The following is a 15,895-nucleotide window of genomic DNA, read 5'->3' on the forward strand; positions in this document are numbered from 1 at the left end:
CATGAGATTTCTGCAAATTTGCATAAAAAAAATGCTACGCATCAAAAAACACTGAAAAAACCAAGATGTGTGAACATAGCCTAGTGTACTCTCCCCATTAATTTCAACACACCTGCCGAACAGCAGCCTGCTACGTGTTGGTGGGGTGGGGGTGGAAGAGAGAACATAGAGACCCGCGCTACAATTCTCCCTTGTCCAGGCACATACATCAGGATCCTCAGCTGCTACATCGGGAGCAAACGCTTCACCCCAGCTGTGCATGAGTGACAGATCTGCCTGCAGTAAAGAGTCCAGAGGAAGGGGGAGGGGAGAACCCCTGGATGAGACAGCAGAGGAATCTCTTCTTCTATCGTGCATGCAGAAACGCAGACACACAAGCTTTGAGAGGACAATGTACAAGGCTTTAAGCTCGGCTGCTCATAACTCCAGCACTGAAAACCAGCCTCCTCCTCATACCTAATAAAGAGAAACCCCTGCTGGATCCCAAATAGTTACACGTTTAGGGTCTACAGAAACTAACCATCTCCCTGCTGGTAAACCTAAAATAAAATAATAAATTCTTAACCCTCCGTCACATACAATAGGCCTGACAGGCACATCTCTTTTACTTTCATTTCTCCTTCCTCACCAGATTGTGAGGAAATCCCCTCCCTCCAGGTAGTCTCCGGTCTCTAGCAGCTCTGTGAAACCTCATACCACAGTTGGATTGCAGAGCTTCAGGAGGACAGATATAACTGCGCTAATCTCTCAGGCCCATTTTATGTGAACACGTCACACTCAATAAAGTTGGTATTTTATGTTTTTATTCATCACAATTGTTTATTTAGCTTATTTTATGAATGTATAGCACAAAGTGTGAGGATATTTCATAGAAATAAGGCAGATTAAAAAAGAAAGTGTGCTGCTCAGGCATATACAGTAGTTCCCTAACACATATTCCTTCTCTTGCTTCAGATTATCTGCTGAAATGGAGAGGCAAATGTACAATTTATCAAAAAACCTTGATGTTGAGGAAGTAACAAACATGCTGTTAGATGATGCAGACCCCACACTGAATGAGGATTTAGGAGAGGAAAGGGAGATTGATTCTCATGATGAGGTGGAAGTATGTGAAGTGGATTCTGAAACAGAGCAAGATGGTGACAGTGATGAGGATGAAGATGTAGAATCTTATTATATGGGAAAAGATACAAAAAAAACAATGGAACAAGAAGCCACTCCAGAAAAAACGTAGGGAACCTCAAAACATTATTACTCATCTTCCTGCAGTTATAGGAACTGCAAGTAATGCAAAAACTGCAGTTGAATGCTGGAATAGTTTATTCACAGATGACATTCTGTACTCTATTGTCACATATACCAACCAATATATAGACATTATAAAGGACAAGTTCATCTGCAACAGAACCATCAAGGCCACAGATGAAATAGAACTGCGTGCTTTTTTTGGATTATTATACCTTGCAGGAGCTTATAGGGCAAATAGACAAAGTTTGGAGGAACTTTGGAGTAAAGATGGGGATGGAGTTGAAAAATTTGGCCTGGTTATGTCCATAAACAGATTCAAGCTTCTAATTCGTTGCCTTCGTTTTGACGACAGAACTACCCGAACCGAACGTAAAACACATGACCGACTTGCTCCAATTCGTGATATATTCCAAAAATTTGTTGAAAAGAATTCTATTGACGAAATGCTCCCTGGTTTTCGTGGTAAATGTGCCTTTCGTCAATATATTCCATCAAAGCCTAACAAATATGGAATAAAAATGTAAGCCCTTGTTGATGCCAGTAAGACCTACACTTACAACCTGGAAGTTTATGCAGGAAAACAACCAGAAGGTCCTTACTGTGTCAGCAACAAACCCAGTGATGTTGTAAAAAGACTGGCTGAGCCCTTATTTGGATCGGGTCGCAATATAACAGCTGACAATTGGTTTTCAAATTGTGATCTGATTATCTGAAAATGCAGAAGCTTTCATATGTTGGAACTGTAAGAAAAAATAAAAAAGAATTGCCTACACAGTTTGTAAGTGTGAAAGGGAGACAACAGTACAGCAGTATGTTTGCATTCCATAATGGAAAGGTTTTGGTTTCCTATGTACCACAAGCAAAAAAAATTGTACTTCTTCTATCAACACTTCATGATGATGATGCCATCGATCCTGGGACTGAGGCACAAAAAATACCGGAGATAATTACATTTTATAATGCAACCAAAGGGGGTGTTGATACAGCTGATCAGATGTGCTCAACTTTCAACGTCAGCAGAAACACCAAACGCTGGCCAATGGTCATATTTTTTGCTATGTTGAATTTGGGTGGTATAAATTCACAAGTCATTTACCTTGAAAACAAGCTTGAACCACTCCGTAGACAATTCTATCTGAAAAAATTGGCCCATGAACTAGTGCTTGGAGAGCTACGCAGGAGAAGTATGAAAAACAATCGGTATCCCCTCTCGCCTTCAAGTTCAGCTCAAAAGATTCCGCCCAGAAGATGATAGTGAAAATTCACCACCTGCACCACCTCCCAAAAGAAGGAGATGCACCACCTGCACCACGGAAAGCGGAATCAGAAGGCTTTCTAATTATGAATGTCACAAATGTCATAATGCAATCTGCCTGACACATGCAAAAATGATGTGTAATTCTTGCTCTTTGCTCTGCAAGTGTAATTTTTCTGGGGAAACCTCAGGATCTAATTCTGATTGAATATGTGTTTAATAGTACTTAAGGTACCTTAAAATTAAGTTTGTTTCCATAAATTTTCTTTGTAGAGTTTTTTGACAGAGTCGAACTGGGGACTATTTGGCGGGAGTTTTGAAATGTTTGTATTTCAGAGTTATTAGTTTTATGTTAAGTAAATGGTTTTTTTTTTGCACCTGATTATGTGTAGTCTCTTTTATTACATCCCTATGAAAGTCACTGATCACTTTTAGAGCACTGAAATTGCAAACATTAGATATTATAGGCATTTTTCTAGCCTGCGCCTGACAGTCACATTGTATGTGAACTCGTTAGAACCGATATTGTATGTGACGGAGGGTTAATGATACTACAACACTGAGAGGGTCAATCTCATCAGGCTTACCACAAACTTAACTTTATTATACTCTACTACCATCTAGTGGCCATCTAACAAACGATAGCGATCATAACAAACTGCTGGCCCTCTCTAAACATAATGTCATATTAATGGGCCGCATTGAAGATCTTGAAAATCGGTATTGTAGGAGCAACTTAACCTTTGTGGGTCTTCCAGAAACTATTCAACAGAGAGATTTAAAAGCTCTATGTGAGAATGACCTTCCTAAAATTCTGAATTTACCAGATGGCAAAAAAGTAAAGAGAGTCCACAGAGTAGGGCCCCCCCATGACAGCCTCTGATAAACATGATACACGACGGCCACGTCAAGTCATCATGAAATATCTGGACTTCAATGACAAGCCTGACATTATACAGGCACACCAGAAACAGAGCCAACCTCTGGTGCTATGTGGCCACAAAATCCTTCTTTTCGAAGATTTCTCTGCAGGGGTGACCAAGAAGCGTAAGGCCTTCAGCCCCATCTGTACCAAGCTGTACAAAGGCACTGTCCACTTGCAACTGAAATATCCTGCCATTCTGACTATAAAAGAAACCAATGGCTCATTTCACACCTTCACATCACAGGAAAAGGTGGACACCTTAGTGAACAATCTCCTACACCAGAGGGAAACAGGTAACAAATTAAACCCCTCTCAGGAAAACCTTGTCCACCACTGCTTACGCAGTCCAACGGATCTATCAAGTCGAGGATCCCCAAAAGAGTGAAGGCCAGCTACTCACCAAAAAAAGGGTCTTCAGTGACTTATACTTTCATATTCTCATGTATTTAGGTTTAGTTAACTTACTCAATGTAAATCTACAGTTTAAAATCCTCACGGTTTCTTAATTTACTGAGCTACATCTTCCTTAGTTAAGGTCGAGAGGTAAGAGGAACTTTCTCTCGCAGAACAGGTAAAGGTGAAACCCATAATATTTTTTCCCCGAGAGTCAGAGGCTTCAACTCCTGCTAAATGATTTATTACCGATTGTTACTCTTAAGCTCTTTTTTTTCTTTTAATAGCCATCTCGCTTCCAGTCATATGATGCCATTCAAATCATATTGTCTCTCGTCAGCCTCATATGTCAAAACGGGCAATTAGAGCTCCTCTCTCAATACTTGATTATGATTACTGTTTCATGGAATGTTAAGGGGTTGAGCTCCCCCCAAAATCAATAAAAATCCTAAAGACACTTGAAACGTTTTAGGCCGGACATTGGCCTTTTACAAGGGACTCATCTTCTCGAGGCTGATTTTGTCTCTTAGGCTTCTGGCTCTTAGGAGGGAAGGCGTTATAATCCTAATTAGTAAACATCAATCAGACAGTGAAGGCAGGTTGATACAACTAACTATCTACACCGAGCAGAGATATTTCTTTATACAATGTGTACACCCCCAATGTGGGTAACAAGTCTTTTTTTAAGCAACTAGAAACTACTAGAGACTACTTCTTGACCCTACCCCTAAAAAGATAGTGGGAGAGGATTTTAATTCTGTGGTTTCTGTCCCTGAGGATAGAAAAGGCTTATCAGCCCATACTCAATTGGTCAAGGCGCATGAGAAGGTCCTTCCCCCTTTACTGTCCTCATGTGGTCTGACTGACTACTGGAGATTTCTTCATCCAAGTGATAGAGATTATACGTGCTACACACACGGTAATAACTCCTCGAATTATATAGATTGCATGTTAATTTCCCCGTCTATGCTCCCCAAACTAATAAACACTAGTATAGACAGTATTGTTAGCTCAGATCACTCCTCAATAACAATGGAAATAGGTAACTTGCATCCTAAGGGCCTCGGATTTTCTCTGGAATTTTCCTAACTATTTTTGAAAAGATGATTCATTTACATTTTCTCTTAAATTATGGTGACAGGAATTTATAACGGATAATGAAATGCACCAGGACAACCCCTCTCTATTGTGGGAAACAGCTAAAGCAGTTCTCCGTGGGAAAATTATGGCACATGTTTTTTTTCCACAAGAATAATGCCCTGAAAAGGAAAAACGAGTTGTTTGGTGTACTCAAGCAGGCCTATAACAATTTCCTGCTTGATCCTTCGCCTATGAATAAAGAAACCTGGGTTCTCAAGCAGTCCGAATTGAACCTCTATGCCAATAGACGAGATAAATTTCTTTCATGTCTAAGAATGAAGTATATTTTTAAAGATGTGGAAATAAGGAGGGGCGGATGATGGCCAATCTGTCCAAGCTTATGAGAAAACCACACGCCATTTTTAAATTAGGAAACTCAAACGAGGATGTTCATACAAATCCTCAGACAATTAATAACATTCTAGGAGCATTTTATAGGGACTTCTATAAAGATCCAAATAAATCCACCACTCCTACCACTACCCTCCTAGATAAAGTCCACATGCCCATTTTTTCAGAATAAAAAACCTTCTTAACCCCTTAGTGACGGAGTCAGTTAAGTCCTTAATGACCAAGCCAAATTTTACAATTCTGACCACTGTCACTTTATGAGGTAATAACTAGAACGCTTCAAGGGATCCCACTAATTCTGAGATTGTTTTTTGTGACATATTGTACTTAATGATAGTGGTAAAATTTCTTCGATATGACTTGCATTTATTTGTAAAAAAAATGGAAATTTGGGAAAAATTTTGCAATCTTCAAACTTTGAATTTTTATGCCCTTAAATCAGAGAGATATGTCACACAAAATAGTTAATAAATAACATTTCCCACATGTCTACTTTACATCAGCACAATTTCTGCAACAATTTTTTTTTTTTTGTTATAAGGGTTAAAAGTTGACCAGCGATTTCTAATTTTTCCAACATAATTTACAAAACCATTTTTTTAGGGACCATATTACATTTGAAGTGACTTTGAGGGGTCTATATGACAGAAAATCCCCAAAAGTGACACCGTTATAAAAACTGAACACCTCAAGGTGCTCAAAACCACATGCAAGAAGTTTATTAACCCTTCATGTGCGTCACAGGAACTGAAGCAACGTGGAAAGAAAAAATAAACGTATAACTTTTTTCGCACAATTTTTACTTCAGACCCCAATTTTTTTTTCCAGCAAAGGTAACAAGAGAAAATGGACCACAAAATTTGTTGTGCAATCTCTCCTGAGTAAGCTAATACCAAATATGTGAGGGAAAACCATGGTTTGGGCACACGGCAGGGCTCGGAAAGGAAGGAGCGCCATTTGACTTTTTGAACGCAAAATTGGCTGGAATCTGGAGTGGACGTCACGTCGCGTTTGGAGAGCCCCTGATGTGCCTAAACAGTGGAAACCCCCCCAAAAGTGAACCCATTTCGGAAACTTCACCCCTCAAGGATTTTATCAAAGGGTATAGTGAGCATTTTTAACCCAGAGGTAAGACACGGAATTTGATAACATTAGGTCGTCATATTGAATATCTTGTCATTAGTGTTGAGCACAAGTGCCCGCTGCTTGGGTATGCACTGAGTATCGCGGGTGCTCGAGTGAGATGCTCGAGTCCCCGCCCCACATGTTTCGCAGCTGTTAGACACCCAATAAAAACATGCGGGGATTGCCGTGTATGGTAGGCAATCCCTGCATTTTTTATTTTTTGCTGTATAACAGCCGTGAAACATGTGCGGCAGAGACTCAAGCATGTCACTTGAGCACCCGCAATACTCGGCGCATACCCAAGCACCCGATGCAAACTCAAGTAGCGAGCTAACCCTAATCTAACCCTAACCATAATCCTAATACAATCCTAACCCTAACACAACCCTAATCCTAACACAACCCTAATCCTAACACAACCCTGATCCTAACACAACCCTGATCTTAACACAACCCTAATCCTAACACAACCCTAATCCTAACACAACCCTAATCCTAACACAACCCTAATCCTAACACAACCCTAATCCTAACACAACCCTAATCCTAACTGCAAAGAATGGAAAAAAATATTTATTTTATCATTTTTATCTAACTAAGGGGGGGGTAAAGGGGGATTTTATTTATTTACTTTTTTTGATCACTGTGATAGGATTTATCACAGTGATTAAAAAGAACCAATAGGGAAAATGCCTTATTGGTGCTGGGCACCAGCCGGCCATTTTTATTTTTTACAGAAAGATGACGGAGGGCCGGGGGACGGATCAGGAGAAAGAGGGGACAGCGGAGGTACCGGGTGGGCTTCATTTCTCTCTCCTCTGACATGTATATCATGTCAGATGAGAGAGAAAAGATTGCAACGACACTTTTCTTTTTGTGATCCCCGCTATTCACTGAATAGCAGTGATCACATGATCGGGGACCGGAAAAACTGTCCCTGATCGTATTCTCCAGGGTCTCACCTACCCCCGGTAGCTTTGACCCCAGAGAATTTCCTACTCTGGGGGTCGCTACAGCCTTATTCTCCAGTGACGCATTTTCACGGCGCTGAGAAATAAGTAGCCTTAACTGCTGCCGTAAAAATGTGTTACGGAGGTCGTTAAGGGGTTAAATAGGCACATATCTAGTGAAGAGATTACAAAAACAATCAAAAATTGAATGTCATGTAAGGCCACGGACCCTGACGGCTTCACCAACCAATTTTTCAAAATACTCGTGTCCGAAATTTCCCGTTTGCTGGACTCACTATTTAACAAAGTCTTACTTGGTGAGCCGCTTTTCCCATCAGCCAACATGGCTTACATAAGGCTAATACCGAAACTTGTAAAAGATCCTTTATCTCCTAGCTCTTACAGGCCAATTTCCCTAATTAATTCTGATGTCAAAATTATTTCTAAAACTAGCTGTACCCGGCCACGCATTACTGTGGCTCAGTGTGGTTAAATGGAAAAGAAAGAAAAGAGAAAGCGTACGTTTCTAAAATATTTAATTTTATAATGCTTGTGGGTATACAATATTTTTTGTTATTCCATTGTCTGTGTAGCGTCGGCGTCCCTGCCTCCTGCTAGGCAGGGACGCTGTTCTCCTCACCTCTCCGCTCCGTGCCCGGCGTCCTCCTCCCGCTCTGCTGGCAGCGCGCGCTGCTTCCCGGCCACTGTGCTTAGGGCGCGCGCGCGCTCCCCCTCTCTTAAAGGGGCCGCGCGCGCCGTCCTAAGGAGTCCCCGGCCAATGGCCGGAGGACCTCACCATATATAAGGCACCTCCTCCAAAATGGAGGTGCCCGAGCAATGTTGTTGCATAGCCTATCACTCTGCTTCAGCCCTCAGGTCCCGTTACCAGATACCTGCCAGTTACCTGCCAGATTCCTGCTTGATACCTGCCTGATACTTGTCTATCTACTTGCATTCCTGCGGTCCGACAGTCTGCCTACCAGCCCTGCCAGTCTGTGTCTATGGATCTGATTGCCCGCTCACCTGGGAGCGCTCATCTGCTACCTGCCTGCTAGCCTACCTGGAGGCCCTGCCGTCACGTGCTGTGACCACCTCCCTGTCCAGAGACTCTTACCCGCTCACCTGGGAGCGATCATCTGCTACCTGCCTGCTAGCCTAGCTGGAGGCTCTGTCGTCACGTGCTGTGACCACCTGCCTGTCCAGAGACTCTTACCCGCTCACCTGGGAGCGTCCGCCTGCTACCTGCCTGCTAGCCTACCTGGAGGCTCTGCCGTCACGTGCTGTGACCACCTGCCTGTCCAGAGACTCTTACCCGCTCACCTGGGAGCGTCCGCCTGCTACCTGCCTGCTAGCCTACCTGGAGGCTCTGCCGTCACGTGCTGTGACCACCTGCCTGTCCAGAGACTCTTACCCGCTCACCTGGGAGGGTCCGCCTGCTACCTGCCTGCTAGCCTACCTGGAGGCTCTGCCGTCACCTGCTGTGACCACCTGCCTGTCCAGTGACTCTTGCCCGCTCACCTGGGAGCGTCCACCTGCTACCTGCCTGCTAGCCTACCTGGAGGCTTAGCCATCACTTGCTGTGACCACCTGCCTGTCCAGAGACTCTTGCCCGCTCACCTGGGAGCGTCCACCTGCTACCCGCCTGCTAGCCTATCTGGAGGCTTAGCCCTCACTTGCCGTGACCACCCGCCTGTCAAGAGACTGTTCCCGTCACTTGCCGTGACCTCCTGCCCTTCTACCCAGAGACTGTCCCCGTCACTTGCCGTGACCTCCTGCCCTTCTACCCAGAGACTGTCCCCGTCACTTGACGTGACCTCCTGCCCTTCTACCCAGAGACTGTCCCCGTCACTTGCCGTGACTACCTGCCCGCCTACCCTGGGAGCCACCCGCTTCCTTACAAGGACTGCCCCTTTGTATCGTTGCTCAGAGGTTCCACCTCCCAGACCCGTTACAGTTTGCTCGGGCCATGGAACCCGGTGGCACCCAAGCTCCCCCGCTCTCGGACCTATGTCATGAACTGTCCCGTCAGAGGTCCCAACAGGAGTCCATCCTGAGTCATCTGCGGAATGTCAACTCTCGCCTGGACACTCTGACTGCTCCATCAGCAACCACCGCTAGTGTCATAGCTCGCAGCCCGCCAGCGCCGCTGCCCACCAGTACCATGGCATCCTGCCCCGGACCCCGGCAATCTGCACCTCCTCGCTTCGGAGGCGACCCCGCTCAAGCTCGGGGCTTCATAAACCAGTGCACCCTGCACTTTGAACTCCTGTCCCACCAGTTTATCTCCGACCGGGCCAAAGTAGCCTTCATCATGTCCCATCTCACGGGGGAGGCACTGGCTTGGCTAAATCCTCTATGGCAGAGAGGAGACCCCCTGGTGTCCAACCTGCCAGCCTTTCCCATGGCTTTCCGGAAAGTCTTCGACGAACCCGGACGGAAGACCTCATCCGCATCATCTCTGCTACGCCTCCATCAAGGAAATCTCACCGTGGGCCAATATGCCATACGGTTCCGTACCCTTGCTTCGGAGCTGGCCTGGGATAATGATGCCCTGGTGTCTGTCTTTTGGGAGAGTCTATCCGGCCGTATTAAAGATGAACTCGCCGGTCGGGACATTCCTACCACTCTCGACGACTTAATAACTCTTGCCACCCGGATTGACATCCGGTTCCAGGAACGCACCAAAGAGGTCACCCATGAGAGGAGGTTTCTACGTCTAGCCCCTACCTTTCAGAAACCCGTCACTTCTCCCGCTACTCCCCAGGCGCACTCACCCGAGCCTATGCAGGTCGAGCAGACCAAGATGGTCAAGACCCGTCAAGAGTTACGCCGAGCCGAGGGGAGCTGCTTCTACTGTGGCAGTAAGGAGCACCGGATCCGTTCCTGCCCGGAGAGGTCGGGAAACGCCTGTGTCTAGGATTGCTCAGAGAGGTCGTCCTAGACAAGAGTAAACCCTCTCCATCTCTGTTGCTGTCGGTCTCTATCATCTGCGGGGAGAACCGTTATTTTGAACTAGCCCAACTTGACTCTGGAGCTGCCGGAAATCTCATTTCTCAGTCCCTGGCAGAGAAATACAGCATTCCCACCAAACCTCTGGCTGTACCCTTATCTGTCGCTGCCGTGGATGGGGGCCTCTTACCACATCCCATCCAACTCATCACCGAATCCATAACCCTGCAGGTGGGAATGCTGCACTCAGAGAGCATCTTTTTTCATGTTCTGCCTGGACTCTCTCACGCCCTCTTGCTAGGCCTACCTTGGCTTCAGAAACATTCACCCGTGCTTGATTGGCAGACCGGAGAAGTCCTTCGCTGGGGACAGGACTGCCATAAGACTTGTTTAGTTCCCGTCCATCCTTCTCCTACCCCAGTCAATATACCTGGTCTTCCGGTTCCCTATTGGTCTTATGCGGACGTCTTTAATAAAAAGGAGGCAGAGACATTACCCCCTCATAGACCATACGACTGCCCAATCGACCTGATGCCCGGCGCTACTCCTCCCCGTGGGCGTATTTACCCTTTGTCCGCTGCTGAGACCCGGTCCATGTCTGAATATATTGAGGAGAATCTGGCCCGGGGATTTATCCGGAAATCGACCTCCCCGGCGGGAGCAGGCTTCTTCTTCGTCAAAAAGAAGGACGGCTCACTCCATCCCTGCATAGACTATAGAGGCCTTAACCAGATCACGGTGAAGAATAAATACCCCCTTCCGCTCATTCCGGAATTATTTGACCATCTGAGGGGGGCTAGAATCTTCACCAAGCTGGACCTCCGTGGGGCGTATAACCTGGTCCGTATCCGTCAGGGGGATGAATGGAAGACGGCATTCAACACCCGGGACAGCCACTATGAATATCTGGTAATGCCCTTCGGTCTCTGTAACGCTCCCGCCGTCTTTCAAGAGTTGGTCAATGACATCTTCCGGGACCTTCTCTACTCCTGCGTAGTGGTGTACCTAGACGACATCTTGGTCTTCTCTCCGGATCTTCTCACTCACTGGAGGGATGTTCGTCAGGTCCTGCTCAGGCTCAGGCAGAACCACCTCTACGCTAAATATGAGAAGTGCCTCTTTGAGCAGACCTCGCTTCCGTTCTTGGGCTACATAATCTCTCAGACCGGCCTACGAATGGATCCTGAGAAACTGTCTGCCATCCAGAAGTGGCCCCGACCAGAGGGGTTGAAGGCTATTCAGCGGTTCCTGGGCTTCGCCAACTACTACCGCCTCTTCATACCGCACTTCTCTTCCCGGACTGCCCCAATCTCTGCGCTCACCCGTAAGGGCACTAATCCCAGAGAATGGCCGCCCGAAGCAGAGGAAGCCTTTCTTTCCTTAAAACAGGCTTTCTCTTCCGCCCCGGTGTTGCATCGTCCGGACAGCAACAAACAATTCTTCCTGGAAGTGGACGCCTCCTCCTCTGGAGCCGGAGCTGTACTTACCCAAAAGTCGTCTTCCGGAAGAATGGTAACTTGCGGCTTCTTCTCCAAACTCTTCTCCCCTTCTGAACGCAATTATTCTATAGAAGACCGAGAGTTATTGGCTATTAAGCTGGCACTGGAGGAGTGGCGTTACCTGCTCGAGGGGACTCTTCACCCGGTAATTATTTACACGGACCACAAGAACTTGGCTTACCTCCAGAGCGCCCAGAGACTTAACCCGCGCCAAGCCCGGTGGTCCTTGTTTTTTGCCCGCTTTGATTTCGTTCTTCATTTTCGCCTGGCAGACAAAAACATCAAAGCTGACGCCTTGTCCCGATCCTTCCTGGTGTCTGATCTAGAGGAGGAGCCTAAGCACATCATTGATCCCGCCAGAGTAATGCAGGTGGTCCCCGTGAATCTAAATCGTCTCCCTCCCGGTAAGACGTTCGCAACAGTACCTGATCGGAAGAAGATCCTACACTAGGGTCACTCGTCTAAGCTAGCTGGCCACGCCGGTCAGAAAAAGACCCTCCAGCTTATTACCCGGCATTACTGGTGGCCTACCCTGCACAAGGACGTAATACACTTTGTTTCAGCCTGTGTGTCCTGCGCCCGCAACAAGGTTCCGAGACATCTGCCAGCCGGTCGCCTCCTTCCTCTTCCAGTACCTGCTGCCCCGTGGCAGCATATAGCTATGGACTTTATAACGGATCTCCCTGTCTCTGCCGGTTGTATGGTCATTTGGGTGGTCGCTGACCGCTTTTCCAAGATGGCTCACTTCATTCCCCTGCCGGGCCTCCCGTCTGCACCCGAGCTGGCTTAAGACTTTATCCGCCACATCTTCCGTCTCCATGGCCTGCCCCTCCACATCGTGTCGGATCGTGGGGTTCAGTTCACCTCACGCTTCTGGAGAGCCACATGTAAGCTGCTGGACGTCACCCTGGACTTCTCCTCCGCTTACCACCCACAGTCCAATGGTCAAGTGGAGCGGATCAATCAGATCCTGACCAGTTACCTCCGGCACTTCGTTAATGCCCACCATTCGGACTGGGTGGATCTCCTACCATGGGCCGAGTTCTCTTACAATAATCACGAGAGCGAATCTTCCGCCAAATCCCCGTTTTTTGTATTCTTCGGTCAGCATCCTCGGATTCCATTTCCCGTCTCCACCTCGGTGGACAATCCGGCTGCGGAATCTCTCGTTAGCGAATTCTCCTCCATTTGGGAGAGTACCCGATCCGCACTCCTTCAGTCGTCCGAGCGGATGAAAAGACACGCTGACAAAAAACGCCTGGATCCTCCACAATTCCATCCTGGAGATAAAGTCTGGCTCTCGTCCAAGTATGTCCGGCTCAAGATTCCTTCCTACAAGTTAGGGCCTCGGTTCATCGGCCCACTGGAAGTTATCAAACAAATCAACCCAGTGGCCTATAAATTGAAACTCCTGGCCAATTTGCGGATTTCTAACTCCTTTCATGTATCTCTACTCAAACCCGTGGTACTTAACTCTTTTTCCAAGTCTACAGGTACGCCTCCTGCTCCGGTTTCCGCTGAAAACGAGTTTGAGGTAGAGAACATTCTGGCCACCAAAAGGGTAAGAGGAAAGACCTTTTTTCTAGTGGATTGGAAGGGGTTTGGTCCTGAGGAGAGAACATGGGAGCCCGAGAGAACATCCATGCCCCTCTCATCCTTGATAAATTTCTGTCTGGCCTAAAAAAGGGGGGGCCTAAAGGGGGGGGTACTGTAGAATCGGCGTCCCTGCCTCCTGCTAGGCAGGGACGCTGTTCCCCTCACCTCTCCGCTCCGTGCCCGGCGTCCTCCTCCCGCTCTGCTGGCAGCGCGCACTGCTTCCCGGCCACTGTGCTTAGGGCGCGTGCGCTCCCCCTCTCTTAAAGGGGCCGCGCGCGCCGTCCTAAGGAGTCCCCGGCCAATGGCCGGAGGACCTCACCATATATAAGGCACCTCCTCCAAAATGGAGGTGCCCGAGCAATGTTGTTGCATAGCCTATCACTCTGCTTCAGCCCTCAGGTCCCGTTACCAGATACCTGCCAGATTCCTGCAAGATTCCTGCTTGATACCTGCCTGATACTTGTCTATCTACTTGCATTCCTGTGGTCCGACAGTCTGCCTACCAGCCCTGCCAGTCTGTCTATGGATCTGATTGCCCGCTCACCTGGGAGCGCTCATCTGCTACCTGCCTGCTAGCCTACTTGGAGGCTCTGCCGTCACGTGCTGTGACCACCTGCCTGTCCAGAGACTCTTACCCGCTCACCTGGGAGCGCTCATCTGCTACCTGCCTGCTAGCCTACCTGGAGGCTCTGCCGTCACGTGCTGTGACCATCTACCTGTCCAGAGACTCTTACCCGCTCACCTGGGAGAGTCCGCCTGCTACCTGCCTGCTAGCCTACCTGGAGGCTCTGCCGTCACGTGCTGTGACCACCTGCCTGTCCAGAGACTCTTACCCGCTCACCTGGGAGCGTCCGCCCGCTACCTGCCTGCTAGCCTACCAGGAGGCTCTGCCGTCACCTGCTGTGACCACCTGCCTGTCCAGAGACTCTTGCCCGCTCACCTGGGAGCGTCCACGTGCTACCTGCCTGCTAGCCTACCTGGAGGCTTAGCCGTCACTTGCTGTGACCACCTGCCTGTCCAGAGACTCTTGCCTGCTCACCTGGGAGCGTCCACCTGCTACCCGCCTGCTAGCCTATCTGGAGGCTTAGCCGTCACTTGCCGTGACCACCCGCCTGTCAAGAGACTGTTCCCGTCTCTTGCCGTGACCTCCTGCCCTTCTACCCAGAGACTGTCCCCGTCACTTGCCGTGACCTCCTGCCCTTCTACCCAGAGACTGTCCCCGTCACTTGCCGTGACCTCCTGCCCTTCTACCCAGAGACTGTCCCCGTCACTTGCCGTGACTACCTGCCCGCCTACCCTGGGAGCCACCCGCTTCCTTACAAGGACTGCCCCTTTGTATCGTTGCTCAGAGGTTCCACCTCCCAGACCCGTTACAGTCTGTGTAGATATAGAGATTGTCTGGTTTGCCGACTGTAGAACACGCAACATATAATTGTCCATGTGAGAAGCAATCCGTGTCTAGATTTCAACCGCACAATTCTAAAAATTGGCCCTGAGCTTTGTTGATGGTGATTGCAAACGCCAATCGGATTGGGAAGTTCAATCTCTTAAATTGAAATGGCATATTTGTTGGAATCATAGGAATGCGAGGAATGTGGACATCTTCACCTTTGAAAGGTCCTGTCAAGATTGTTGGTTCAACGACGTTACTTATTCATTGTTTTACTGCAAGCCGCGTGCCGTTGCAAAGCTTTGGCTGGTTGATATTTCGCAATATGATAATTGGCACGCCGAATCTAATTAGGAAGGTTTAACCAGTTCCTCCTGGCGCATCCAAGAAGAAGAAGTCTCCAACTCAGTTATTGATAGTCTGCATTATTTGATCATAAATGCCTTTTTGCTCAAGCGGTAGCTTAGGAATATTTGATTGCACATACGACAAAAGATCACCCATGTTGTAATTTTGTTCACGATGCAATTCTACATCGAACGAAGCAGCAGATCGATTTGGTGATGCCATTCCAAATTGATTGAGAACTTTGTTTGCGATTTCTAAGCACAAATCTTCAATCATTATCAATGCTTCATTGTAGATTTCTGCTGTAAAATCCATGTTCATATTTGAATTTTCCTTGCACACTCTACGGAAAATATCTTCAGTCATGTACGATTTATATTTCTCCTATAACTCTGTTGGAGATGAAGGAAAGCAGGAGGTCAATATGATTGGAAACAATGCACGAATTTGATTTGGATGTGACGTATTGCACGCGTCATTAATGCATACATCCCAGAGTCAGTCGTTCTCCAATAAATTCAGAGCTTGACATGCACTGTGGAAAGTGGCATGTGTAACACTGTTGACAATTCTCAATTGCTGGAAAGAGGTTGGACTGGCCACATTTACCAACAGCATGCGAAGAAAGAAGCATTTTTGCTTTTACGTCCAACAGCTGGTATATAAAAACATAGTAGGTACAGTATATAAAAACATGGGTGTATCCGAATGCAACGTTGTGTCAAA

The 15,895-nt window shown here is 47.4% G+C and overlaps 1 protein-coding gene across 1 annotated transcript in view; it reads right to left on the reverse strand.

The window, feature by feature from the left end:
- The window catches only part of LOC141270503 (uncharacterized), a 121,724-nt gene that overhangs the window by 57,527 nt on the left and 48,302 nt on the right, over positions 1–15,895 (reverse strand). The window lies entirely within an intron of this gene.

This window comes from Phyllobates terribilis, unplaced genomic scaffold, assembly GCF_046119375.1.
Source record: "Phyllobates terribilis strain yellow unplaced genomic scaffold, ASM4611937v1 Scaffold_5__5_contigs__length_657084704, whole genome shotgun sequence".
NCBI lineage: Eukaryota > Metazoa > Chordata > Amphibia > Anura > Dendrobatidae > Phyllobates > Phyllobates terribilis.